The 26,049-nt window shown below is 36.6% G+C and overlaps 1 protein-coding gene across 1 annotated transcript in view; it reads left to right on the top strand.

The window, feature by feature from the left end:
* Positions 1–26,049, top strand: part of N4BP1 (NEDD4 binding protein 1) — a 71,359-nt gene that overhangs the window by 14,679 nt on the left and 30,631 nt on the right. The gene's annotated exons all lie outside the window — the stretch shown is intronic.

The raw sequence follows: 26,049 nt of genomic DNA on the forward strand, positions 1-26,049 counted from the left end.
TAAGGGTGTGTCACAAGGGAGGAAGGGAATGAATCTAGAACTCAAAAGTTTTAAAATCAAATGTTTAAAAAAAATGTGTGTATATATATACACACACACTCACACACACACTATTATTAATACTATTTTACATGTAATTGGGAAATAAGATATACAGGCACTGGGGCATAGAGATCCACCATGCCCTACTGGAAAAGTTGAAAGGGGTATGGGAGAAAATATGGGAGAGAGCAGATTGGAGGAGGGGATATCCTGTGGGACTGCTATTTTGGGGCGGTGGGTAGGGGAAAAATGGGGAGAAAATTTGTAACTCAAAATCTGGTGGAAATGAATGATGTAAATCAGAAGTTAATAAAGCATTTGAAAAATGAAAAAAAAAAGAATGAAAGAAAAAAAAAAGAACTCTTTTAGAATGCTAAAATATAGCATGCGAAAATGGCATTTCCAAGACTTTAAAATATGTATTTCTCAACTTTCTAGAAAATTTCTGCTCAATACTAGTGCTAATAGAAATTGAAGTCAGTTGTTGAACAGGGACCACATTAGTGGTAAGAGAGTTGAATCTACTTGAATTCCTTGAGAAATTTTGAATAAAACATTTTAAATTTTTTGATGGGAATATCTATCTACCATTTTAGATATTTTTTTCCATTCATATAGAAAAGGCTTTTGGTCTATAACAAATTCTAGTCCCTAATGACTCCTAGTTTTGTTATGGTGAAATAATTCAATTCGGCAAACAACTGCACAAACATTAAACACCTATTATATGCTGAGCACTCTGCCAGGGTACGAAGATTAAAAAAAAATAATAGTTCCGTCCCTCAAGCACTTCACCGTCTGATAAAGGTAGGAAGAAAAAGACATATACACAAATAAATGTAATATAAAACAGAAAGATATCCAGATGAGGTACATAAATTTTATGTAGGTCATATTCATCTTAACCTCTTTCCTAGACCCTCTTCTCCCTCTGTACTATTTCACTTGGTGATTTCATCAACTTACATGGATTTAAATGTCATCTTTTTGCTGATGATTTTCAAATCTATTTATCCAGCCCTAACTTCTCTGCCGACCTCCATTCTCACATCTACAACTGCTTAATGGACATCTTAAATTTGTTTTGTTCAAAACTGAACTCATTATCTTTCTTCCCTCTACCCTTCCTTTTCCTTACTTCCCTATTCCTGTTGAGAGTACCACCATTTTTTCAGTTATCTAGACTCAAAGCCTCAATGTCATCCTTGACTCCTCACTATCTCTCACCCCTATATCCTGTCTATTGCCAAGTCTTGTCAGTTCTTCATTCGAAACATCTCTCATATACACCTGACTTTATTTAACACTGCTACCACTGTGGTATATCCCCTATCACCTTACACCTGAACTATTACAATAGCATACTAGTTGGTCTCCCTGCTTCTATCCCTCCCCATCCCAGCCCATCCTTCATTAAGTGATATTTGTAGGTCTGACCAGTTTGTTTGACTACTCAATAATATTCAGTTGCCTCCGGGATCAAATCTAAACTACTGTTTGACTTTAAAACCCTTCATAACCTGGACTTCTGCCCTTCTGATATTTTTAGATTTTATTCCCCTCAACATTGTCTACAATTTAGTAACAGATGGCCTTGCTGTTATACTTAAGATACCCCATTTCAAATGCACAAATTCTGTGCATTTTCACTGAAGGTATCCCATGCCTGGAATTCCCTCCTTCCTCACCTCTACCTCCTGGCTTCCTTAATATTTTTTCTCCTAATTACATGTAAAAACAAATTTAGCACTTTTTTTTTTCCAGATTTTGAGTTCCAAATTCTCCCCCCCCTTTCTTTGTTCCTTTTCCTGCCTTGAGAAAGCAAGTAATTTGACATAGGATAGGTTACACACACGTGTAATGCCAATTAGTACAGCACACCTGAGGGTTGTAACTGAATAATTTTAAGGGTCTAATCACAAGGTATAATGAATGCTCTATTCAGAACTAAACCTTATTCAAAAAATTAAAGCATAGCATTCATAAAAACATAACTTATTACCAAGGTGGCCACATGGCCTTAAGCAAAACATTTCATTCAGTATACTCAGTATGTAACATGGCACACAGCATATATCATTGCATTCAGTGTATAACAGCATTCCCCAGAATACTTGTTTATACATTCAGGGGGTCCCAGGCCAGGGTCTTCCCTAGCAAAACACATCTTTAAGGGATGGCAAAGAATACAAACACCCTCCACCCCTAGGCCACAATAGGTTACAGTCCCGTCAATCCAAACTAAGTGTCCAAGTAAAGTCCTCTTGTGGGTGTGTCCTCCTCCTCAAACTTATTTTGCAGGCTCCCACCTGGCACTCTTACTGTGCCTCCCTTGCTGCACAGTTTTCATCTTGACTCAGGAGTGATTTCCGAGCCCTGTGGCTTCTCCTCCATGGGCCAACTGCTCCCGGCTCTTGCCTGGGTTAACATGCAGGCAGCTTTCCTCTTCTGCCCCATATCTCAGTTCACAGGCAAGGGACTGCCTCACTCTAAGCTCTCCCTGCTCCTACTTGACTGCAGGCTTTAGGGGCTCTTGCCCCCAGCTTCTTTCTTTGGGAAAACCAAGCTTAACCAGACTACAACTATATTTACACAGTTACCAACATCTCCATCTCAATTCACTTTCAGAGCACAGAGGCTCCTTAATAACAGCTCTTAAAAGGGGCTTAAGCTAAGCCTCCTTCCCTTGGGTGGGTCTCCACCCTTCAGCTCAATTCACTTTTACTGCTGGGGAGACTCCTTCTGCATCCCTGCTGCTGCCAGGCTGCCACCACTAGCCTTATCAATACTTAACTGTCATTTTCTTCTTCATTCTCTCTTTTCTTCATCTTTGTTTTCTTCACTAGTTTTCTTCTACTTTCATATTCATGGGGTGGGGGAGGCTTAAAAGGCATGAAAACCCTGTCACCCCTCTGCACTTAAAGTCCTATAGCTGGGGATTACCAGGGATTAATGCTTCAGATGTTTACACTTGACACTGAGATTGGGAAACTGAGCTCTGAAAGAAAAACAGCAAAAATTCCACCTTGCTTGTGGTTACAACATGTAGTCACGCAAAACACATTTCTATCTAAGTCATGCTGTGAAAGAAAGCACAAACCAAAAAAAAAAAAAACACCAAAACCCCAAAATAAAGAAAATAAAGAAAAAGTATCTTCAATCTGTATTCAGGCCCTACCTTTCTCTGGAGATGGTTAGCACCTTTCATCATAAGTCATTCAGAATTGTCTTGAATCATTGTATTGCTGAGAATAGCTTAGTTATTCATAGTAGATCATCTTATAATATTGCTGTTACTATGTACAGTGTTCTGGTTCTGCTCATTTCACTTTTCCTCAGTTCATGTAAATTTTTCTGAGATCATCCTGTTCATTTCCAAAAGCACAATAGTATTCCATCACAATCATATACAACAATTTGTTTAGCCATTCCCCAGTTGATAGTCATCCCCTTGATTTCCATTTCTTTGCCACCAGAAAAGAGCTGCTATAAATATTTTTGTACATATCATTCTTTTTTGTTTTTATCTGTTTTGGGATACAGACTTAGTAGTGGTATTGCTAGATCAAAGGTTATGCGTGGTTTTATAGCCCTTTGGGCCTAGTTCTAAATTGTTCCCAGAATGGTTGAATCAGTATATAATTTCACCAATAGTATATTGGTGTTTTAATTTTCCCACATACCCTCCAACATTTGTCATTTTCCTTTTCTGTCATATTAGCCAATCTGACAGGTGTGAGGTAGTAGCTCAGAGTTGTTTTAATTTGTATTTCTCTCATCAGTAGTGATTTAGAGCATTTTTTTCATATAGTTGTAGATAGCTATGATTACTTTGTCTGAAAACTGCATTTTCATATCCTTTGACCATTTATCAGTTGAGGAATAGCTCTTATTTCTGTAAATTTGACTCCATTTTCTTTGTATCAGAAAAATTCATTGTAAAAATTTTTTTACAGTAATAATTACCAACTATGTATTTTCTTCCATCCTATTTCCCTCGTTTATCCTACTCTTTCCTTTTACCCTGTCCATTCTCAAAAAGTGTTTTGCTTCTGACTTTTACCTCACCCATACTGCCCTCCCTTTTATCAGTTCTCCTCCCCCACTCCTCGGTATCACCTTCCTTTCCTATTTTCCTATATGATAGGATAGATTTCTGTACCCGAGTGTGTGTATTATTTTAGGTCAATTGTGATGAAAGTAAAATTAATGCACTCCTCCCTCCACTGTAAAAAATCTTTCAGACCTCTTTTATGTCAGATAATTTACCCTGTTCTTCCTCTCTCTTTCTCCTTCTCCCAGTGCGTTCTTTCACAAGCCTTAATTTTATTTTTTTAGCTAATCCTACCATCACATTCAACTCACACCTCTGCTTTCTGTCTTTGTATATTCCTTCTAACTGCCCTAATAATGAGAAAGTTTTTAGGAGTTAAAAATATCATTTTCCCATGTAGGAATATAAACAGTTTAACCATATCGAATCCAATCCCTTATGATTTCTCTTTCCTGCTTACCTGTTTATGCTTCTTTTTCATCTTGTATTTGAAAGTAAAATTTGCTATTCAGCTCTGGTCTTCTCATCAAGAATTCTTGAAAGTCCTCTATTTCATTGAATGGCTATTTTTTTCCCTGAAGGTTTATGCTCAGTTTTGCTGGTAGGTGATACTTGGTTGTAATCCTAGCTCTTGCCCTCAGTAACATCATATTCCAAGCCCTCTGAACCTTTAATGTAGAAGCTGCTGAATCTTGTGTTTTCCTGACTGTGGCCCCACAATACTTGAATTGGGTTTTTGTTTGTTTTTGCCATTCTAGAATTTATTTGGGGGCATTATTTGGAGGGATTTGGGGGAAGAGTTCAGATGAGTCCCTGCCTTTTTTCTCTCTACCTCCTGGCTTCCCTGATTTCCTGACTTAGCTCAAAGTCTACTTTCTGTGACAAGCCTTTCCTGGTTCCCATCAATTCCAATGCCTCTTCTCTGAAATTACCTCCATTTTACACTGTTTGGATTGTTCATGGTTAATTTGCATGTTGTTTGCCCTGTCATAACGGGAGCTTCTTGAGGGTAGGAACTGTTTTTGCTTTTCTTTGTAACAACTAGCACCTGATAAAGTTTAGGTACATAGTAAACACTTTATAAATGTTTATTGAGTGTTGGAGAGTGGAGAGAGATTATCAGTGACAGGCTTTTTAGAGTTGGTACCTTGAGTTGGGTTTGAATAGAAGCTCCTTGAAGGAGAAGGCTGCTTTAGCATGACACTTAATAGGTACTTAATAAATGCTTGTTTGTCATTAAGAAGAGACATATTTCAGGCATGATCTGTACAGATGACTCCCAGAAATATACATCCAGCTCTGATGTTCTGAACTCCAAACCTGCACTTCCAGCTGGCCTTCTGGAATGTTCAGGACTCAGACTCAGTGTGTACAAAACAGTCATCTTCCCTACTAAACTCTCCCCCTCCCCTTTTTTGGGGGGTGGGGAGATACCATCATCATCCTCCTATTAACCAGTCCTGTAACCTCGGAGTCATTTTTATGTATCATAATAAGAGAGAAGGAAAAAGTCCATCAATTACTATTTCCTATTGATTCTGTTTCCACTTTTGTCACCTGTGCTATTTTAATAACCTCCTAATTGGTTTTCTTGCTTTCTTGTCTGTCTTTTCATCCTTCATACAGCAAGATCAAGAGAGATTTAAAGGTAATTCAAGGATATTGATGAAGCAAGAAAACTGTTTGACCCTGAATACAAGGTGAAAGTATTTCTTGCCACTACCACTGGAATAGCAGATCACACAAAGTGAGACTAATTTATTAATGATTAAGCAGAATTTTAGAACCAGAAAGGAAATTTTTTATTCATGTCTTTTCTTTTTATGTAGCCTAGATTTCCCCTTCTGTCTGTCCCTTCCCCTCCCAGAGAGCCAGCCTATATAATAAAGATAAGTTTAAAGAAAAAATAAAAAAGAATTAAAAAATCAGCAAAATTGATCAATATATACTTCTAAAAACCTGACAGAATCTAATCTAAGTGCCTCTTCTCATATGTCGTCTTTGGGACCAAGCTTCTTTTTTTTTAATTTGCAGTGCCCTTTAAAAAATTTTTTTTATGGTTTTTCTTTCCATTTACATTGTTATTGTATATATGCATAGTTTCCCCCCCTTAACTCTGCTTATTTCATTTTGCATTAGTTCATGTAAGTCTTTCTATGCTTCTCTGTATTCATCATATTTGTCATTCCCTAGAGCACAGTAATATTCCCTTATATTTGAGTAGGGAAAAGAGGAAATGCATAAACATTTATTAAGTGCCAGGTACTGTGCTAAAGTGCCTTATATTACACAAGTCTATTAACTATTCTTGTTCAGAAAAAGTAAGGTTAAATGGTATTTGTCCATGGCAAATGATTCTTTAACCATTCATATTTTTTAAAATCTTTGTCTTTAAAATGAAATGAGAATTGCTTCTGTGGAATGATCTAATGATGAATAAACAGATCTGTTTGAGTTGCAGAGCAGGTATTTTTGAAAATGTCAAAAATATTTTTAAAATGTATCAGTAATTGACTTTTTTCATAAATGTAATCACTTTCTTTCTGTATTAGAGTATGAATTGGAGAACTTTACATTATTTTATTTAAAGGATTCTGTTTTTCAATATTTACCAAATACATGTTTCAGAAGATCATTTTTATAAATTTACTTTATCTTGATTCTTATCACAAAATAGCAGTTTCTTCTTTTAGCTTAAACATCCTTCAGAATACTTTGGTACAAGAAAGTTAGTATATTCTACAGTAATAAACATTAAAAAAAAAAACTAAGTGGGATAGTAAATAGAGTGCTGAACCTAGAGTTAGGAAGACTTGAGTTAAAATTCAGTTTCAGATACATACTAGCTGTGTAATAGTGGGCAAACTAGTTAACTTCAGCCTGCCTTATTTGCCTGCATCTGTAAAATTATAATAATAGGATAATAATAGCACCTGCTTCCCAGAGTTATGATGATCCAATGAGAAAATGTTTGTACAGTGCTTTGCAAACATTAAAGCACTGTATAAATGAGATAAATGAAAAGCCTAAAAGACAAGGTTTCTTGGTAACTAATAACTGGTTTATTAATTAGGATAGCTGATAATAAATTGATGATCAGCAGTTTTCTGGATTACCAGACACCTAATGGAAACACTGAATGCCTTAAATATATTTTTTGAAAGGGAATAACAGTGACAGGAGAAAACCCATCCTGGTTTGGTGAACAATTAATGAGGGGGTAGACTTTTAAAGGAGAGGTGGACTGAAAGTCTTAAGCTTCACCTTCTGAGAACTAGCTTGATCTTGAGACTCAGCCCTATCCAACAATGTGGACAGAAGAATCCATCTCCACCCTGATTTTCTCCTTCATGAGTTGGGTTACCCTAGATTCCATTGGAAGGGTGGAAGGGAATAGATTTGATGTTTGGGAGCTAGAATTCACCTAGATTAGATTCTTTTTATACTCTGAACCAGAAGTAAGGCCTCCTAATTGGGTAGGGTCCTGATATTTGGGCAATATCCTTCAGAGACTGACTAACAAGTTTACAGGGCCTGGTCTCTGAATGAGGAAATAAGCCTAGATCCTATATATTATGTTTTAAGAATTATATTTCTCTCAATAAATGCTAGTTATTTTTCTTGTTGGTATTATATAGGTTCAGTGTGCTCTGTCTCCATATCATCACACAATTTTACAACAAGCCTTCCTTTAAATGAACTATTTTTTATAGGTTTGATTACTCTTGAAACAATTTGCAAAATTGCACATAGCTCATATTCATTTTTCTATGCAAATGATTACCAGTGAAGCATTTATTTGAAATTGTAGAAGGGCCACATTTTTTTACTAGTACTCATAGGCTTTGATTGTATCCTAATCTTGATTACGCTCATGTTCCATAAGTACAAAGTTCAGTGCAGTTCTCCTACATTATATTTTAATTTTTTAGATATACCAGTTATATTGAAAATTTGTCTCAATGTGACATTGCCATCAAGAGATTTGCAAGGACATGGTTTAATAGGCAAATCTGTTTTACGTGACATCACGCATATATAATCCATATCAAATTGTTTGTCTTCTCAGGGAGGTGACTGGGAGAGAATTTGGAATTCAAAATGTTAACATTTTTACACGTAATTGGGAAATGTTGAATGAAATAAATAGAAATATACAGAGGTTTGCAAAATAACATCTTCCCTAGTAGTTTCAGTAGCATACTGTACTTGTGTAATAGGATAAGCATCTTTAGTTCTGTTGGCTTTACCCGCTTGCAGTTCAAAATAGGAAGATTTTACTTTCTCAAAAGTTAATCGAGTGCATAAATATTCCCACAAGTGGCAATTCTCTTTCTCTCTGATCCATAAGAGGAACCAATCAAGACTGCATTGCATATGATTCTTCAAGAATATCTGTGGATCAGCAAACATTTATAAGTAACTACTATATGCCAGGCACAGTGATAGTCACTGGTGGTACTAAGGTATAGAACTGGCTTTACCCTAAAGAAACTTAAAAATATATATATATATATTTTTGCTTTTTGGAGGGCAATTGGGGTTAAGTGACTTGCCCAAGGTCACATGGCTAGTTTTTGTGTTAAGTGTCTGAGGTTGGATTTGAACTCAGGTCCTTCTGACTCCAGGGCCAGTGCTCCATTCACTGTGCCACCTAGCCACCCCTAGGAACCTAAATAACTTTGAAAGAAACAACATATATGTATACAAGGAATCCTGAAAGATTTAGTATAGTTTTAACTTTAATAATTTGTAAATTATTAAATAAATTTATATAATATGTAAATAATTTATAAATGCTATAAATTTACAAAAAATTTTTGAAAGATTATTTAAATATTTAAAAATACTTTTGTTTCCTATTCAGATTCAACATAATTCCTCATTTCATTCTATACAGCACTTTAGTTGATTTTCAAACCTTGTAAAAACTTTTCCTTATCTGCAGTGACTTAAAGGGTATATGTAATCTGAGCCTAAAGTCCAGAGAATGGAGTTTTTGTTTTTTTTAAAGCACTTGGGGTTAAGTAACTTGCCCAACGTTACACGGCCAGTTATTTTGTGTGGGTGTTAAGTATCTGAGGCCGATCCCGGGTTCTCCCAACTCCAGGGCCGGCGCTGTTACTGCACCACCTAGCTGCCCCGAGAATGAAGTTCTGATGCATATGTGACAGTTTGGCATGACCCCCACAAGAAAAAGCCTAATGGATATAGTTGACCTGACCAAAGTGGTTGTCAAGAGGACCTCCTCCACCAGTCCATAGGTCTCAGAAAGTATCATCCAATAAATGAAATTTAAACTTAAAGCTTTTTACTTGCAATTCATAAAACTAAATAGTCATATAAGAAATTTTAAATAATTTAACTTTCAAATAAGTTCTTAAAGTTTGTAGCATGTTTACTTCTAAAGTTATTAAAACTTAACACAGCATTAAAACTTTTGGAACAACCTGTATAATAAGTATGTACAGAATAAATATAAGGTAGTTTTGGGAGGGCAGGCACTAACAGAGAAGTTAGGAAAAGCTTCTTGTAGAAAATGGAGTATAGTTTCAGCCCTAAAGTTGCAGTTTAGATTCTACCCCGGGATGCCAAAAAATTGTTGTGGGTTTCATGATATGGTGGAGCCCTCTCAAAGAATTCAGAGCCAGACCATTTCTAATCCACCACTCTAATCCAGATATAGGTATTTATTGAGATTGATACCTCTCATGAAGTGGCCTAAGTTACAAGAAGAACCAGCAACTTCAGAGAAAGTTAGATAGAGTTTCGTAGGGTAGAGATGCAATTACATAACAGAAATTATGAATATTAAAAAAGCAGGAGGGGTTTGTTAAGGGATTAGGTAATAGGGGAGGGGTCCCAGCCACAATGGAACTGCATATGTGATTACCCACAATACAGAAAAACCTATTTGGGGGAGTATGTGTGTATGATAATGATATTATAATAAGCCTCTTTACATCATAAGTTCACTCTAGGTCAATTCTTCCTATACTGTGCAAGTGCCTAATTAGGAAAAGTCCCCTCCATTGTTTTGGGGTCCATATCCTGCTCCGGCATCCTGATGAGACAGGATTCTCTTGCTTTACCATGCTTGGATCTGGGTCTCAGTCTTAGGTGTTGGTCCTGGGGTGAGGAGAACTGCTGGCATGGCAGAGCTTGTGGTAGCTATGGAAAGGAAGTCCTCCTCACAGTTCTGAGGCAAGTGGCCAGAAGCAGCTCTCACTTACAACAGCTGTGCAAAATCCCAGAAATTTGGAACGCAACACTCTCCACTCTGAAAGCTGAGTTCTACCATGACAAAAAGCTTAGAAGTCAAGTAATTGGCTGGCAAAATGAGCAAACGTAGGAAAAGAAATCAGACTATAGAAACATTCTTTGGTGACAAAGAAGATCAAAATATAGAACCAGGAGAAGACAACAAAGTCAAAACTCCTGCATCAAAAGCCTCCAAGAAAAATATGAATTGGTCCCAGGCCGTGGAGGAGATCAACAAGGATTTTGGAAATCAAGTAAGAGAAATAGAGGAAAAATTGGGAAGAGATATGAGAGTGATATAAGAAAATCATGAAAAACGAGTCAACAACTTGGCTAAAGAGGACCCTGAAAAATGTTGAAGAAAAAGCAACTTTAAAAAGTAGACTAATTCAAATGACAAGAGGTCCAAAAAACCAATGAGAAGAAAACCTTAAAAAGCAGAATTGGCCAGATGGAAAAGGAAGTCCAAAAGCTCACTGAAGAAAATAATTTCTTCAAAATTAGATTGGAGCAAATGGAAGCTAATAATTTCATGAGAAATCATGATACTATAAAACAGATCCAAAAGAATGAAAAAAATAGAAGACAGTATAAAATCTCATTGGAAAAACAACTGACCTGGAAAAAAGATCCAGGAGAGATAATTTTAAAATTAATAGACTACCTGAAAGCCATGATCAAAAAAAAAAGCACCTAGACACCATCTTTCCAGAAATTATCAAGGAAAACTGCCCTGATATTCTAGAACTAGAGGGCAAAATAGAAATTGAAAGAATCTACCTATTGCCTCTTGAAAAATATCCCCAAAAGAAAAGCTCCTAGGAATATTATAGCCAAATTTCCAGAGTTCCCAACTCAAGGAGAAAATATGACAAGCAGTCAGGAAGAAATAATTCACGTATTGTGAAAATACAGTTAGGATAACACAAAATCTAGCAGCTTCTACATTAAGGGATTGAAGGGCTTGGAATATAATATTCCAGAGGTCAGAGGAGCTAGGATTAAAACCAAGAATCACCTCCCCGGCAAAACTGAATATAATAAATACTTCAGGGGGAAATATGGATATTCAGTGAAATAGAGGACTTTAAGCATTCTTGATGAAAAGACTAGAGCTGAACAGAAAATTTGACTTTCAAATACAAGAATCAAGAGAAGCATGAAAAGGTAAATGGGAAAGAGCAGTCATAAGGAACTTATTAAAGTTGAACTGTATACATTCCTACATGGAAAGACAATATTTGTAACTCATGAGACTTCTCAGTATTAGGATGATTGAAGGGAATATGTATATATGTACATATACACACACATGTATGTGTGTATATGTATACATAGCCAGAGGGCATAAGGTGAGTTGAATATGAAGGAATAATGTTTTAAAAAGCAAAATTAAAAGGTGAGAGGAATATATTGGGAGGAGAAAGGGAGAGATAGAATAGGGTAAATTATCTACCATAAAAGAGGCAAGAGAAAACTGTTAAAATGGAGGGAAAGAGCAGGGAAGTGAAACAGAATGATACAGTCATTGGATTTGGCATAAGGAGGGAATAGCATACACATTCAATTGGATATCTTATCCTACAGGAAAGTAGGGGGGGGAGGGGATAAGAGGGGAAGATGATAGAAGGGAAGGTAGACTGGGGGAGGGGTAGTTAGAAGCAAACACTTTTGAAAACGGACAGGGTCGAAGGAGAAAATAGAATAAATGGGGGACAGGATAGGATGGAGTCAAATATAGTCTTTCACAATATGACTACTATGGAAATGTTTTGCATAACTCTACACATGTATAACCTACGTTGAATTGCTTGTCAATGGGGGTGGTTGAGGAAAGAAGGGAGAGAATCTGGAACTCAAAAGTTTTAAAAACATGTTAAAAATTGTTTTTACATGCAACTGGGAAATGATATACAGGCATTGGGGTATAGAAATCCATCTTGCCTTTTAAGAAAGTAAGGAGGAAGAAGGGGATAGAAGAGAGGGCAGACTGGGGGAAGGAGTAATCAGCATGTTTGCCATCTTGGGGTGGGGAGGGGAGAGATGGGGAGAAAATTTGTAATTCAAAATCTTGTGGAAATGAATGTTGAAAACTAAAAATAAATAAATCAAAAGAAAAAGAATGAATATTGAGACTGGGGGCAGCTTAATTAGGATTCCATCACTACTAATTGCAAATAGCATCAAATATTTGTATTACAGAATGAGGCTAAATTTTCAGACCTAGCAGTTTTGTAAGCAGCCTTATTCATCGAGAGCTATCCTTTTGATATTACAGACTTGGTTTTTGTAAAAGTGCTTTTTTTTTTTTAGTTTTTTTTCCTGAAAAATTTTTGTTTGTGCATCTAATATTTATTTTACATGGACTATTTTTAATAGGAATCTTTGTAAAATGTATCAAATGCTTTCTTACTTACATAATTTACTTCTTTTTTTTAATAACCTGAGTCCTCATTATGAAAATCAGTTATTGTACTGGGCTGTGTTTTCCTCCAGAGTTATGAGCCAAGGTCTCAGATTATTATTATTTTTTTAATTAATGGTGTCTTCATTAAAAAAAAAATACTCCCTTCCTTCTGTCACTTGTTAATTCTTATTTCCGTCATTGTCTCCTCTGATAGTTCACCTTTATCAGTGCCCACTTCTCTTCTTTCATTTGTTTCTAATTTGATAGAGATATGTAAAGTAGAGGTTAGCAGAATTAAGCTTATGGGGTTTTTTGGTAGCTATGTTTGCTTCCTCCTGGTGTCAGCTGCATTGTAAATGGTTGAGGTGGGCAGAAGCTAATCTCACAATAACTTGGGGTATTACTATACTTAATAAAGAGTTGTACGTGTGAACTCTAAGATGTGGTTTCTGACTTTTTTTTTAACAAATATGTTTTTAGATAGAATTTTTTTTTGTTTCCTTTGCCAGATAAAAGGGAAATTCTCTGCTGAAAACCCACAAACCTCTTTTTTTTCCTTTGAATGAGATGATAATTTAAGAACTGATCAGAAAATAATTTTCAAGTAAAGGTAATACGGTAAGGCACATGATCAAATCGCTAACTAAATTGACATGTGAAGGATGATAAAACATCCATGCTGACTCTTGGCTACATGCTGATTGTCAAATACTTTCCTATTAAGTTATGATAAATTTCAGTGTTCATTTCACAACCTGAGTGTAATCAAATGTTGAGTGTCTTTTGACTCGTTTGGCCCTGTGTACTTCTTTTAAAAGGTTTTGTGTCTCCAGATTCCAAGAGCTATTTGTCTTTTATTTGACAGGCAATGACATGTGCTTTTAATTCAATTCTTATTAAGTTAAACTAAGCAACTAAGTGTCATATAAGTTGGATAGTGATATGTTAGCTTTTTCTATTAGCAACAGATTTTAAAATTGTACTCAAGTACAATCACAAGTTAAAAATTGTAAAGGACAACAGAGGTGATCTAGGCAAACCTATACTTGAAAAAGAATTCCCTTGACAATATACAAAACAAGATTCCATCCAGCCTTTGAAGACCTCCAGTGCAGTTTCAAGAGGAATAGCAAATTCCATTTGGAGATAATTCTAATTGTCAGGAAGGAATTTTTTTCCCCTTGCATCATGCCAAAATCTGCTTCTTTGCAACATTTTTGCGCTCTGTCCATTATTCCTAGTGCCGCTCTTTAGGGCTTGGTACAACAAGGCTGATGCCTCATTCAGATGATTACCTTTCAAATACTTGAAGACCTTTAGGTGAAATATCCCTAAGTCTATCCATCAACCCTCATATGCCATGAACTTGAGGTACTTTGCCATCTTGGTTGATTGCCTCTATATGCTCTCTAGCTTATCAGTGTCTAAAATGTGATACCCTCAGACCAGTCATAGTATTGCAAATGTGTTCTGGCCAGGGCAGAGTATGATAGGACTCTCACTCATTATTCAGAGATGCTATATGGCTCTTCATGCAGCCTAGGATTATATTAGCTTTCTTGAATGCCATATCACTCTGTTGACTCTTATTTGTAAGGTTTGTACCTTACCAATCCCTCTCCACATAGCATTTTTTATTCAGCTCAGTGTTTAAACCTATCAGGATATTTCTGAATCCTGATTTATTATCCATTGTATTCACTCTCTTTTCTGACCTTATGTCATTTGCAAATTTGATAAGTATGGCATCAGTGATTTTGGCATTAATTATTAATAAAAATGTTAAACCACACCAGGCCAAACACATTCCACTTGAGACCTCATTCCAAATTTACATTGAGCCATTAATTGTCTACTCTGGGTCCAGCCATTTTACCACTTCAAAATCCATGTAATTATACCTTCCTGTAGTCCATGCCTCCATTTCTTTTTTTAAAAATTGAGAATTTTTCAGATGCCTTCATAAAATCTACATATTCTTTATCTGCAGCATTTCTCTGATCTGCCAGTTTAATAACCCTGATTAAAAAGATCTAGTGTTTCTGACTTCCTTTAACAGTGTTGTCACTGTCTTCACTTTTAGCTTTAGCTTCTTAACATCTTGATAGTCCCACATAACTTAATTTGTCTTCTCTTTTGACTTTTTACCTTATTTTATAAAGCATTATATTTTGTGAACTTGGGCTTCTCTTCCTTCCCCTTTAGCTCAAGGCTTTTGCTTTTCCTTCTTGAGTTTTTTACCTTTACTTTCTTTTTCTTCAGTTCTCCCAAATTCATTCTCTGTGCTTCGTAATTCCAAAGTCCTCCAAATCACTTTTACAATCCTTTCTCTTATCCTGACTTTTACACAGCTGTCTCCTTAGGAGGATAGAAATACAATGTTGTCTTGCAGAACTGCAGTTCTTAAGCTAAAGATAAAATAAATGGACAAAGTAGTGGCTCCATTTCTGTCTGGGCTGAACGCTAATCCAAACTCCTAATTTCTTAGCTATAAGTACCTTTGGTTTGACATCAGAGTTCCTGTTTTAGAACAGATATTCTTAAAGATCTCAAGTACATGAATTTAAAAAAAAATGTTTTGTTAATTTCAATATAATTGGTTTCCATTGTAATTCTCTGTGATTTATTTTATGCATTTAAAGCCATTATTCTGAGAAGGGGTCCATAGGCTTCACCAGACTGTCAGAATGGATCATTGACATACAAAAAGTTAAGAATCTCTGTTCTAGAAATTTATTTTTATCTTAAACTCATCAGTGAGTTTCTTTGCTTTTGGAATGGATTTTGCTGACTTTCTTACTCCAGTTTTTATCATTGATTCCTTCCATGAACTTCAGATCATCCTATAAAGACCTTGTACTAACCTCCCTAAAGGTCTTCATGGCTGTAGCCCACTTTGAAATCCTTTCTTTGTCCCTGGCTCACTTCCTGAGAGAAACCCTGATCTGGCCTCAAGATTTTTTCTCCCTGAGTTTATGTGAAGTCAATCACTAGCAGCTCTCCTCACAGTTATTTCTGTGAATAACTTTAAAGATCTAATCACATAATATAGTGAGCTCTCTATGTATTCAGCAGTAAAATAAAGCACAACATTCACAACAATACAACATAACAATTTATTACTAAGGTGGCTACAGTCTTGAACAAAACATATCATTCAATAAGTCAATCTCCTTCATCACTACACAGTATCCAAGTAAAGTCTTCTTTCATCTGGCTTCCAGTCATCCTTAAGCCAGTCACCCTTTAGGCATAGCAGAAAGTACAAACACCATCCACCCCTGGGTCACAGTAAAACCTCAATCTCATTAGTCCATATAGAGTACCCCAGTAAAGTCTCTCATCTTGACTCCAGGCTGGCTTCCTAACCCCTGAAGCCTGGCCTCAGCTCCTCTTCCATGAACTGACTGCTCCCAGCTCTTGCCTGGATTCACACACAGGCAGCTCTCCACTCCTTTTCTATATCTCAGCTCACAGGGACTGCTCCACTCCAAGCCCTTCACAGTTTGTTCCTAGGAAGACAAAGCTTAACAGAGCTACAACAGTATTTATACACATTGCTGGCACTATCATCTCAATTCACTTTCTGTCTAACAAAGTAACACATCAGCAGACAAGGCTTCTATCTTATAAATCAAATACAAATCAACAGTAAAGTCCTCTTTCAGGACTTCTGTAGGAATTGTAAAGTCCTCTTTCAACAGACAGAATGCTTCTGTCTTTCAAAGTAACATCAACACAGAACAGAGTGCCAACATCACAAAAATCCTCTCTTAGCTCTGCTTGCTCCCAACTCTGTTCAAGCTTTGCTCTGCTCCTTCCTGTTCCACCATTCCTTTTCCTCTGTTTCCACAAGCTCCTCCCACTGTGGGCTCCATTTCCTAAGATTTCCTTAGGCCTATTAAGGGCAGGGAAGGTCTTCAAATTTCCTTAGGCCTGTTAAGGGCAACACAATGTGCTATTTCCAGTAGAGACTCCTGATACAATCAAAAGTGAGGCTCAGAGTCACTTGAATAGCTGAAACAAGCAGCAAAGTGCTACTTTGCTTGCCATTACAGCTTGTTGAATCTTTCTGCACATAGCTTGGATCTAGCTTCATCATCCTCTTAAAGATTTGGGGGATCCTGGACCCCTAGAGCCCTAACTCTTCTTCCTCATTACTGTCTGGATTGGTCTTCTCACATTTATTTGAAGGTAGGTTTTTGTATCTTATTTTAAATAGGCATCTGAATCTAGGCCTAATATAGTAGACATGTGACCAGTTGACATTTGTTGTGTGGTTTTGAACCAGTTTTCCCTTTGTTCTCCTTAAGATTTTCTAGCAAACTACACCCTTCCTGTTCAAATCCTGTGCCTCCTAATGGGTCTTCTAAGTTTTCTTTTCCATGCTGAGAAACTTGCCCAAGATTTTTCCATATCTGAATTGATGGATGCATCAGGGAAACCCAGGAGTATTTTGTGCCTTTTGGGGGTATTGACATTAATAATTCTCTCAATTTGTATTATGATTTATCAGTTAAATGCTTTTATTTGCCCCTCCTCAGTGGTTTCCTAAAATACTGTCATTACAGCATCAGAATTACCTTAAATATGTGTAAAAATTAATGCTTTGCACCACAAGAGAGCCATTTTCCTCTATTCAACATGTATACTTCCAATGACAGAGAATTCATTGCAGCATGAGATAACTTGTTTTATTTCTCTACACCACTAATAATTTTAAAAAATGTTTTTGCTATATTGAGCTGAAGACTGTTACCTTCATGTGATTACTACGTAGTTTTATTCTTTCAGCCTACACAGAATTAATCTAATCTCCCGTTTACATGATAGCCCCTCCACATATTTTTTAAATCCCATTTATTTTTAGTTTTCAACATTTCATTTCTGCAAGTTTTTGTTACAATTTTTTCTCCCCATCTTTCCCCTACCCCAAAATAACAAGCCTACTATAGCAGCAAGCACCCCAGCGTCCCCAGGGTGGCTGCTCACACAGGTTCTTAGATCTGCTTTGATAAAGGAAAGCAACTCAAAATGAGTTAACAAGCTTACTTTAATCAGTCAAACATATATCCTTTACCTCGTTCAGGGGAAAAAGGTCAGCACCCCGAACTTCAGAGTATACAGGCAGAATTATCAAGACAGAGAAACAGATCAAGTAGACAGATTTCCAAACTGTCCAACCATTACATATCCATACCAAATCAACATCTGGGTTTTTCAAAGCCAGGGGCTCTCAACAATGGCTTCCCAGAGTTTCATCTGATCAGATCACAGAACGCTTCTCAAAGTGAGCCCCAAAACAAAGCTACACATCAGGGCTTATATAGCCTTCTCCTAGCTCAGAGAATGTAACAACCTTATTGACTCACTGCCCGATAAAGAAGTATCTGCTGAAAAACAAGCCTCCCACCCCAGGCTTCAGGTTCACTTTAGCCTAGGGGCAGGGAAGATCTTACAAATTTACATTCCCATTATACCTACTGAATATCCCTTCCCCCAGTCTATTCTCTCATATCTTTCCCCATGACCCCCCCCCCCCAATAACTTTCTAGTAGGGTAAGATGGATTTCTATACCCCAGGGCCTGTATATCTTATTTCCCAGTTGCATGTAAAAAAACAATTTTTTTTAAACATTTGTTTTTAAAACTTTGAGTTCCAGATTTTTTTCCTTCTTCCCTCCTGACCCACCCCCACTGGGAAGATAAGCAACTCAATATAGGTTGTACATGTGTAGTTACCCAAATTATTTCCATAGTAGTTATATTGTGAAAGACAACTATATTTCCCTCCATCCCATCCCACCCCCCACTTATTCTATTTTCTCCTTTGACCCTATCTCTCTTCAAAAGTGTTTGCTTCTAACTACCTTCTCCCCCAATCTGCCCTCCTTTCTATCATCCCCTCTCTTATCCCCTTCCCCCCTATTTTCCTGTGGGGTAAGATACTCAATTGAGTGTGTATGTTACTCCCTCCTTAAGCCAAACTCAATGAGAATAAGGTTGTCCCATTCCCTTTCACCTTCCTGCTCTTCCCCTCCATTGTAACAGTTTTCTCTTGCCTCTTTTATATGAGATAACTTACCCTAATCTCTCTCTCCCTTTCCCCTTCTCCCAATAAATTCCTCTCTCACCTCTTAATTTTATTTTTAGATATCATCCCTTTATATTCAACTCATCCTGTGCCCTCTGTCTATGTATACATGTACATATATATGCCCACACTCATATTTATATACACATATACCTTCCTATACATACACATATATACGTATACATATATACATATATATTCCCTTCAACTTTCCTCATACTCAGAAAAGTCTTATGAGTTACAATGATCATTTTTCCATGTAGGAATGTAAATAGTTCAGCTTTAATAAGTTCCTTATGATTTCTTTTTCCCGTTTACCTTCTCATGCTTTTATTGCTTCTTGTATTTGAAAGTCAAATTTTCTGTTCAGCTCTGGTTTTTTCATCAAGAATGCTTGAAAATCCTCTCTTTCATTGAATGACCATATTTTTCCCTGTATCATTATACTCAGTTTTGCTGGGTAGGTGATTCTTGGTTTTAGTACCAGCTCCTTTGATCACTGGAATATCATATTCCAAGCCCTTCCAGCCCTTAATGTAGAAGCTGCTAGGTCTTGTGTTACCCTGATTGAGTTTCCACAATAATCAGTTGTTTCTTCCTGACTGCTTGCAGTCTTGCAGACTGCTGCAGTGTTTTTTCCTTGACCTGGGAACTCTGGAATTTGGCTATGATATTCCTAGGAGTTTTCTTTTTGCGATCTTTTTCAAGAGGCAATTAGTGAATTCTTTCAATTTCTATTTTGCCCTCTGGTTCTCGAATATCAGGGCAATTTTGCTTGATAATTTCTTGAAAGATGGTGTCTAGGTTCTTTTTTTTTTTATCATGGCTTTCAGGTAGTCCAGTAATTTTCAAATTACCTCTCCTGGATCTATTTTCCAGATCAGTGTTTTTTCTAATGTGATATTTCGTGTTGTCTTCTATTTTTTTTTTCATTTGTTTGGATCTGTTTTATAGTATCTTGATTTCTCATAAAGTCATTAGCTTCCATTTGCTCCAGTCTAACTGAAGGAATTATTCTCATCAGTGAGCTTTTGGGCTTCCTTTTCCATCTGGACAATTTTGCTTTTTAAGGTTTTCTTCTCCACATTGGCTTTTTGGGCTTCTTTTGCCATTTGAGTTAGTCTATTTTTTAAGGTGTTATTTTCTTCAGTATTTTTTGTGGGGGGAGTCTCCTTTAGCAGGCTGCTGAGTTGCTTTTCATTATTTTATTGCATCATTCTAGTTTCTCTTTCCATTTTTCCACTTTCTTGATTTTCAAAATCCTTCTTGAGCTCCTCCATGGCCTATTAGCAGTTTATATTTTTCTTGGAAGCTTTTGATGCAGGAGTTCAGACTTCATTGTCTTCTTCCCGTTCCATGCTTTGAACCTTTTTGTCCCCCAAAAAGGATTCTGTGGTCTGTTTGTGCTTCCTTTGCCTGCTCATGTTGCCACTCAATTACTTGACTTTTGAGCTCTTTGCCACAGTAAAACTCTGCTTCCAGATTGTAGAAAGATATGTCCTCAATTGCTAGGATTTTTGCAGCTTCCGAAGCTTTTAGGAGGGTGCCCTCTCAGCATCCCCCACAAGCTCTGGCCACTGGCCACACACCCCAGGACGACCACCCAAGATTGTGATCCAGATCCAATCAGGTTAAAGCAGGAGTGATTACCTTCTGAATGGTTGTGTGGTCCCCCTACTATGTGCAGGCCAGGAGCTCTAAAAGCAGACACGCAGCAGCAACTGCACTCCCAGGGGCAGGGGCCAGACCGTGCTGTTCCTTCACCCTTCCAACAGAGTTCCATACTGACCTTTTATTTTCTCATTGGTGTTTATGGGTTGAGAAGTCTGGAAATCACCACAGCTGCTGTTGATTCACTCTCCTGAAGTCTGCTCCAGTCACTGGTCAGCTCACCCTGGGGCTGGAACTTGGGAGCCAGGACACTGTGCTTGGCTCCCAGAGTGCTGTGATAGACCTTTCCTGTGGGCCTTCTGGGCTGCCTTCAGCAGGAGATTTGTTTCTCTCTGTCACTTTATGGGTTCTGTATCTCCAAAATTTGTTCAGAGTCATTTTTTTTACATGTATTGGAAGTGATTGGAGCAGGGGCTTGTGCATATACTCCACCATCTTGGTTCCGGGTCCTGTTCCCCCCCCCATATTTAAAAGCTAACAGGTTACTTTCAAGCTCTTCTGGTTCAGTCTCTGTAACATCTTCGATTTCTTCAGTCATTCCTTATGTAACATAGAGAGTCAAGTTACACCATCAAGGTCATCTTCCTGGACTTACTCTTGTTTGTCAGTACACTTTTTTAAATGTTACTTAATTTTGAACATAATATTCCAGATGTGATCTTGCCAGTTCCCAGTATTGTTTCTGTTACCTAGAATCATAGAATATTAAAGTTGAAAGGAACCTTAGAGACCTCTCTTTGGGGGTAAGGAGTGAGAGTCTATAAAGCAGCTTAAAATTGTTTAAGCTTCCCGAACAGCCCGATCACTCTGTTGACTCATAATTGGCTTTCAGTTCACTAAAACCTCCGAATCTTTTTCACATGAATTATTGTCTTTCCCCATCTTAGATTTGTAGTATTTTTTTTTAACATAGAGAACCGGATTTTATACTTGTACCTATTACATTTCATTTTATTAATTTGGGACCATTGTTCGGCTTATCGAAATCTTTTTGGATTTCAATTCTCTTATGCAGAATATTTGTCCCAACTTCTCATCATCCCTAGATTTGATTAGCGTTTCTTTTCTTTCATCCTGATTAGAGGTAGAACCTATTCTTTATCTTCCAATCTGTACTTCTTTAAAAAGAAGGAAGGCCAAAAGCAGAGAGATAGAAAAGTATAAAAGGATGGTGAAGAGGGAAATATATAATTAACAATTACAACTAAATATGAATGGGGTAAAGTCACCTATAAATAAAGGATAGTGATAAAATGGATTAGAAAGAATTCAGTATGTTTACAAGAAGCATACTTGAAACATTTATATTTAATTAAAAGGTTACGGCAAAATCTGTTTTGCTTTAGGTGAACTCAAAAAAGCTGGTAGAGTCATGATAATTTTCAGACAGAGCAACAATAAAAATAGACTTGATTAAAATAAATTAGGGAAACAATATTATGCTTAAAGGCACCACAAACATTGAATTAATATTAATGCTTAATACATATACACTGGGTGGCATAGCATCTAAAGGCTTAAAGGAAAAATTCATCAATATCTAGGAAGAAGTAGACAGTAAAAATAAAATAGTTGGTGATCTCAGTGAAATTCTCAGACCTCAATAAATCTAACCAAAAGATAAACAACAAAGTTAGAGATATGAATATAATTTTTTAAAAAATTAGCAATGATAGGTCATTGACAATTACAGAATGGGAATGGAAAGTTAGGAGGGGTTTGTGTGTGTGCTATGTCTCTTTGTACATGTGTGATTTCTCAGCTGTGCATGGCACTGTTATGAAAATTGAAAAGTAGAAAAACCAAAAAAACCTCACAAATTAATGCAGGAAAGCTGAAATATTAAGCATCTTTTACAGACTACAACATACTAAAATCATATTCATTAAAGAGCCTTTGAAGGAAAAGTAAAAATGGAGACAAAGTAATTTAATTCTAAAGAAGTGGTGGGTCAGAGATTAAATCCTAGAATCAATATAAAATTTCTTCAAAGTACAACTGTTAGATTATGCAACAGAACTTTTGAGATATAATCAAAAGCTAAAATACCCCTTTAAAAAAAAGAGATGAGTTTAGTTAAGTATAATTTGTTCTTGAAGACTACACTTTGGTTCTAAGTGATTGCTATCTGCTTTCCTAAGTGCTTGTAAACTATGAAAGTATCTCAAATGAGCACAGTCCAGAAAGCTTAGCATTTTTGCTAATCATCTCTTTAAACCAAAGTATTTAACCTTTTTGGTGTCATGGACCCCCCCCAGAATAATTTTTTTTTTTTTAAGCAATTGGGGTTAAGTAACTTGCTCAAGGTTACACGGCCAGTTATTTTTTGTGTGGGTGTTAAGTATCCGAGGCCAGAACCGAACCCAGGTCTCCTGACTCTGGGGCCAGCTCTCTTACTCACTGCTCCACCTGGCCACCCCTAGAATAATGTTTTAAAATAATAAATTTACAAAGGGAACTAATTATATTGAAATAAATATGTCATTTTTTTCTCTAAACTGGTAGAGTTAGTCAGTAAGCCTTTATTAAGCACCTGCTATGTGCCATGTTCTGTGATAAATTATGGGAATACAAAGAAAGGCAGAAGACCATTCCTGCTCCCAAAGAGCTCATAGTCTAATGGGGATATGTATATGTATATGTATATGTATATGTATATGTATATGTATATGTGATAAATTGCAGATAATCAACAGAGAGGAGGCACTAGCACTATTGGGAAAGGCTCTTTATAGAAGATAGGGTTTTAACTAGAACCTGAAGGAAGCCTCACAAGCCAACAGGAGGAGACAAGGAAAGAGAGTTCCAGATATCAGCAGTAGCTAGTAAAAAGTCTCAGAACTAGGAGATGGCAATGAGTGTCTTATTGAAAGAAAAGCAAGGAGGCAAGTGCCACTGGCAGAGTATGGGATGGGGAGGAGTGTAAGGTTGTGAAGGACACAGAACACCAGAGGATTTTATATTTTATTTTGAAGATGATAGGGAACCATTAGAGTTTATTGAATAGAGGAGTGACTTGGTCAGATCTGTGAAGATTAACAACTCCATGGAGATGGATGGACTCGAGGTGAGGAGATCAATCATCATACTATTATAATAATTCAGGCATGAGGTGTTGAGGGCACCCAGGGTGGTGGCTGTGTCCGAGGAAAAAAGGGAGCATATATGAGAGATGATACCAAGGTACAAATGATAGGACTTGGCAACTGATTGGATGAGGAGGGTTTGAGAAAGAGTGAAGAGTCGAGTATGGCATCTGAGTTGCAAGCCTTGGTGCCTGGGAGGATGGTGATACCCTTAACAGTAAAAGAAAGTTAGGAAAAGGACAAAATTTGGAAGGAAAAGTAAGTTCTATTTTGAACATGTTGAATTTAATGTGTCTTTGGGGCATCCAGTTTGAGATATCCATTAGACAGTTGGAGATGTAAGACTTAAGACTGGAAGGTCAGGAGAAAGGCTAAAGCTGAAGATTTGAGAATCATTGGAATAGAGATGAGACTAGAATTCCTGGAAGCTGATGAAATTGCCAAGTGGAATAGTATAGAGCAGAAGTGTCAGGCACGCTAATCCTCAACACTCATAGTGTAGCCCAAGATGAAAGTAATATCCCAAAAATCTGTGGAGAAGAGAGTATCAAGAAGAAAGAGGAAATCTCTATAGACCCTTACATGGACCCAGGGGTGAGAACCCCTGCTTTAAATAAACATTTTGTACCATTCTTCATGAATTTATTTATTATTATTATTATTTGCTTTTTGGAGGGGGGGGCAGGCCAATTGGGTTTAAGTGACTTGCCCAAGGTCACATGGCTAGTAAGTGTTAAGTGTCAGAGGTTGGATTTGAACTCAGGTCCTCCTGACTCCAGAGCCAGTGCTCTATTCAATGCGCCACCTAGCTTCCCCAGTGAATTTACTTAAAAAAAAAAAATAAAACTGATGTTTTGACAGCCTCTGTAGATACCTCAAAAATACCACTCTCTTGAGAATGATTTCACATGTTTAGAAGCTTATGGATTTTTTTTCTAATCTCAGATTAGATGAAAATAGATGGTATTTTTCAGTAACACTATCTTTAGTAGTTCCATTCTAATTTCACATTTAACATGTAGCTTCAGTAGCTCCATACTTAGTGTCAGCAACTCCCTTTTTGCTTTTTATCCTCGTTTCATCTAGTTTTCCTACTTTGATCCAGAACTTCTCTGATTTCATGTTTTCAAAAAAAAAAAAAAAGCTGAGTGGTTTAAAAGAAATTTATTATCCAACTTATCTTTTCCTAATTAAGTCTGCATTTTAAAAATCAAGTCATCTTTAGGGTACGGGTCTTTTAATTATACTTTTTTTTTTTTTCAAACTTATTCTTCCAGTTTGGTGGTTATTTTTCTTCAGATTAAGAATAAATCATATTTAAGTATTTTAAATCAGTTACTCTTTAAAATCTGAAGGCTAAGAATGATAGTAGCAAAGAAAAGTTAAAGCTTTATACTGTAGCATATAATTTGATTTTATATTTTTTCCCTGTATTTAGGCTATCGTTGTAGATGACCAACAGTAGAGCATAAATACTTTTATTTGACTACCATATCTTTTTACCATTTGAAAACACTAAGGGATATAAAGCATGATACTATGTCAAAAAAATTCATAATTACAGTTTATTTTAGGTTGCCAATTAATTTTTTTTGGAGTGATTCAGTTCTGAATCATAGCAAATCATTTCTCATAGAAATCTTTTTTATTTTGTTTATTCTGATCTTAAACACATAAAAGAGCATTTCCATGTTCATAGCAAAACTTTGATTGTGTATGAAACAAATTTCCATTTTATGCTGCTTACGTTTTTTAAGTATATAATATATTCTGCATGCTACTTTCAAAACTTCCTACTTGTCTGTGCTTCCTTCTGAAATTCATTCTGGTCTGTTCTGTTCGTTTAAAAATTTTTTTCTCTTTCTCCCTTTCTTTTTACTTGTGTTTCTTCTATCTTCCCCTATCCCCCCTCCTTTCTCTCTCTTCTCTCACACACAACACACACTCACCATTGATCTCCATCACCTCCAAAACACCACTCCAATTAAAGGGGATGAGGGGACTTGTTATAAATAAGCATAGTCAAGTAAAACAAATCCACACAGAGGCCATGTCCAAAAATGTATGTCCATCACCTCTCTGTCAGGAAGTGGGTAACATACTTCATCACAGGTCCTCGAGACACAGTTGGTTAACTCTAAACTTTGATCAGAGTTCTTAATTCTTTCAATTTTTTTTTCTTTACAGTGTTGTTGTCCTTGCATAAATTGTTCTAGTTCTGCTTACTTTATTCTCCACCAGTTCATACTAAGGATTCTCTCTGATTCTCTCTTTCATAATTTCTTATAGTACAATAATATTCCATTACATTTATACCATAATGTGTTCAGCCATTTCCTAATTGACAGATACCCTCCCTTTTTCCTTTTTGTTCCCCCTTCAGGTTCAAGAAACTTGTTTTGCTTGAGGCTGTTCTTTCAAGGTATTATCCTAC

Source organism: Petaurus breviceps, unplaced genomic scaffold (genome assembly GCF_028583685.1).
Source record: "Petaurus breviceps papuanus isolate PSGF00001 unplaced genomic scaffold, PetGlider_PUasm1.0 171, whole genome shotgun sequence".
NCBI lineage: Eukaryota > Metazoa > Chordata > Mammalia > Diprotodontia > Petauridae > Petaurus > Petaurus breviceps.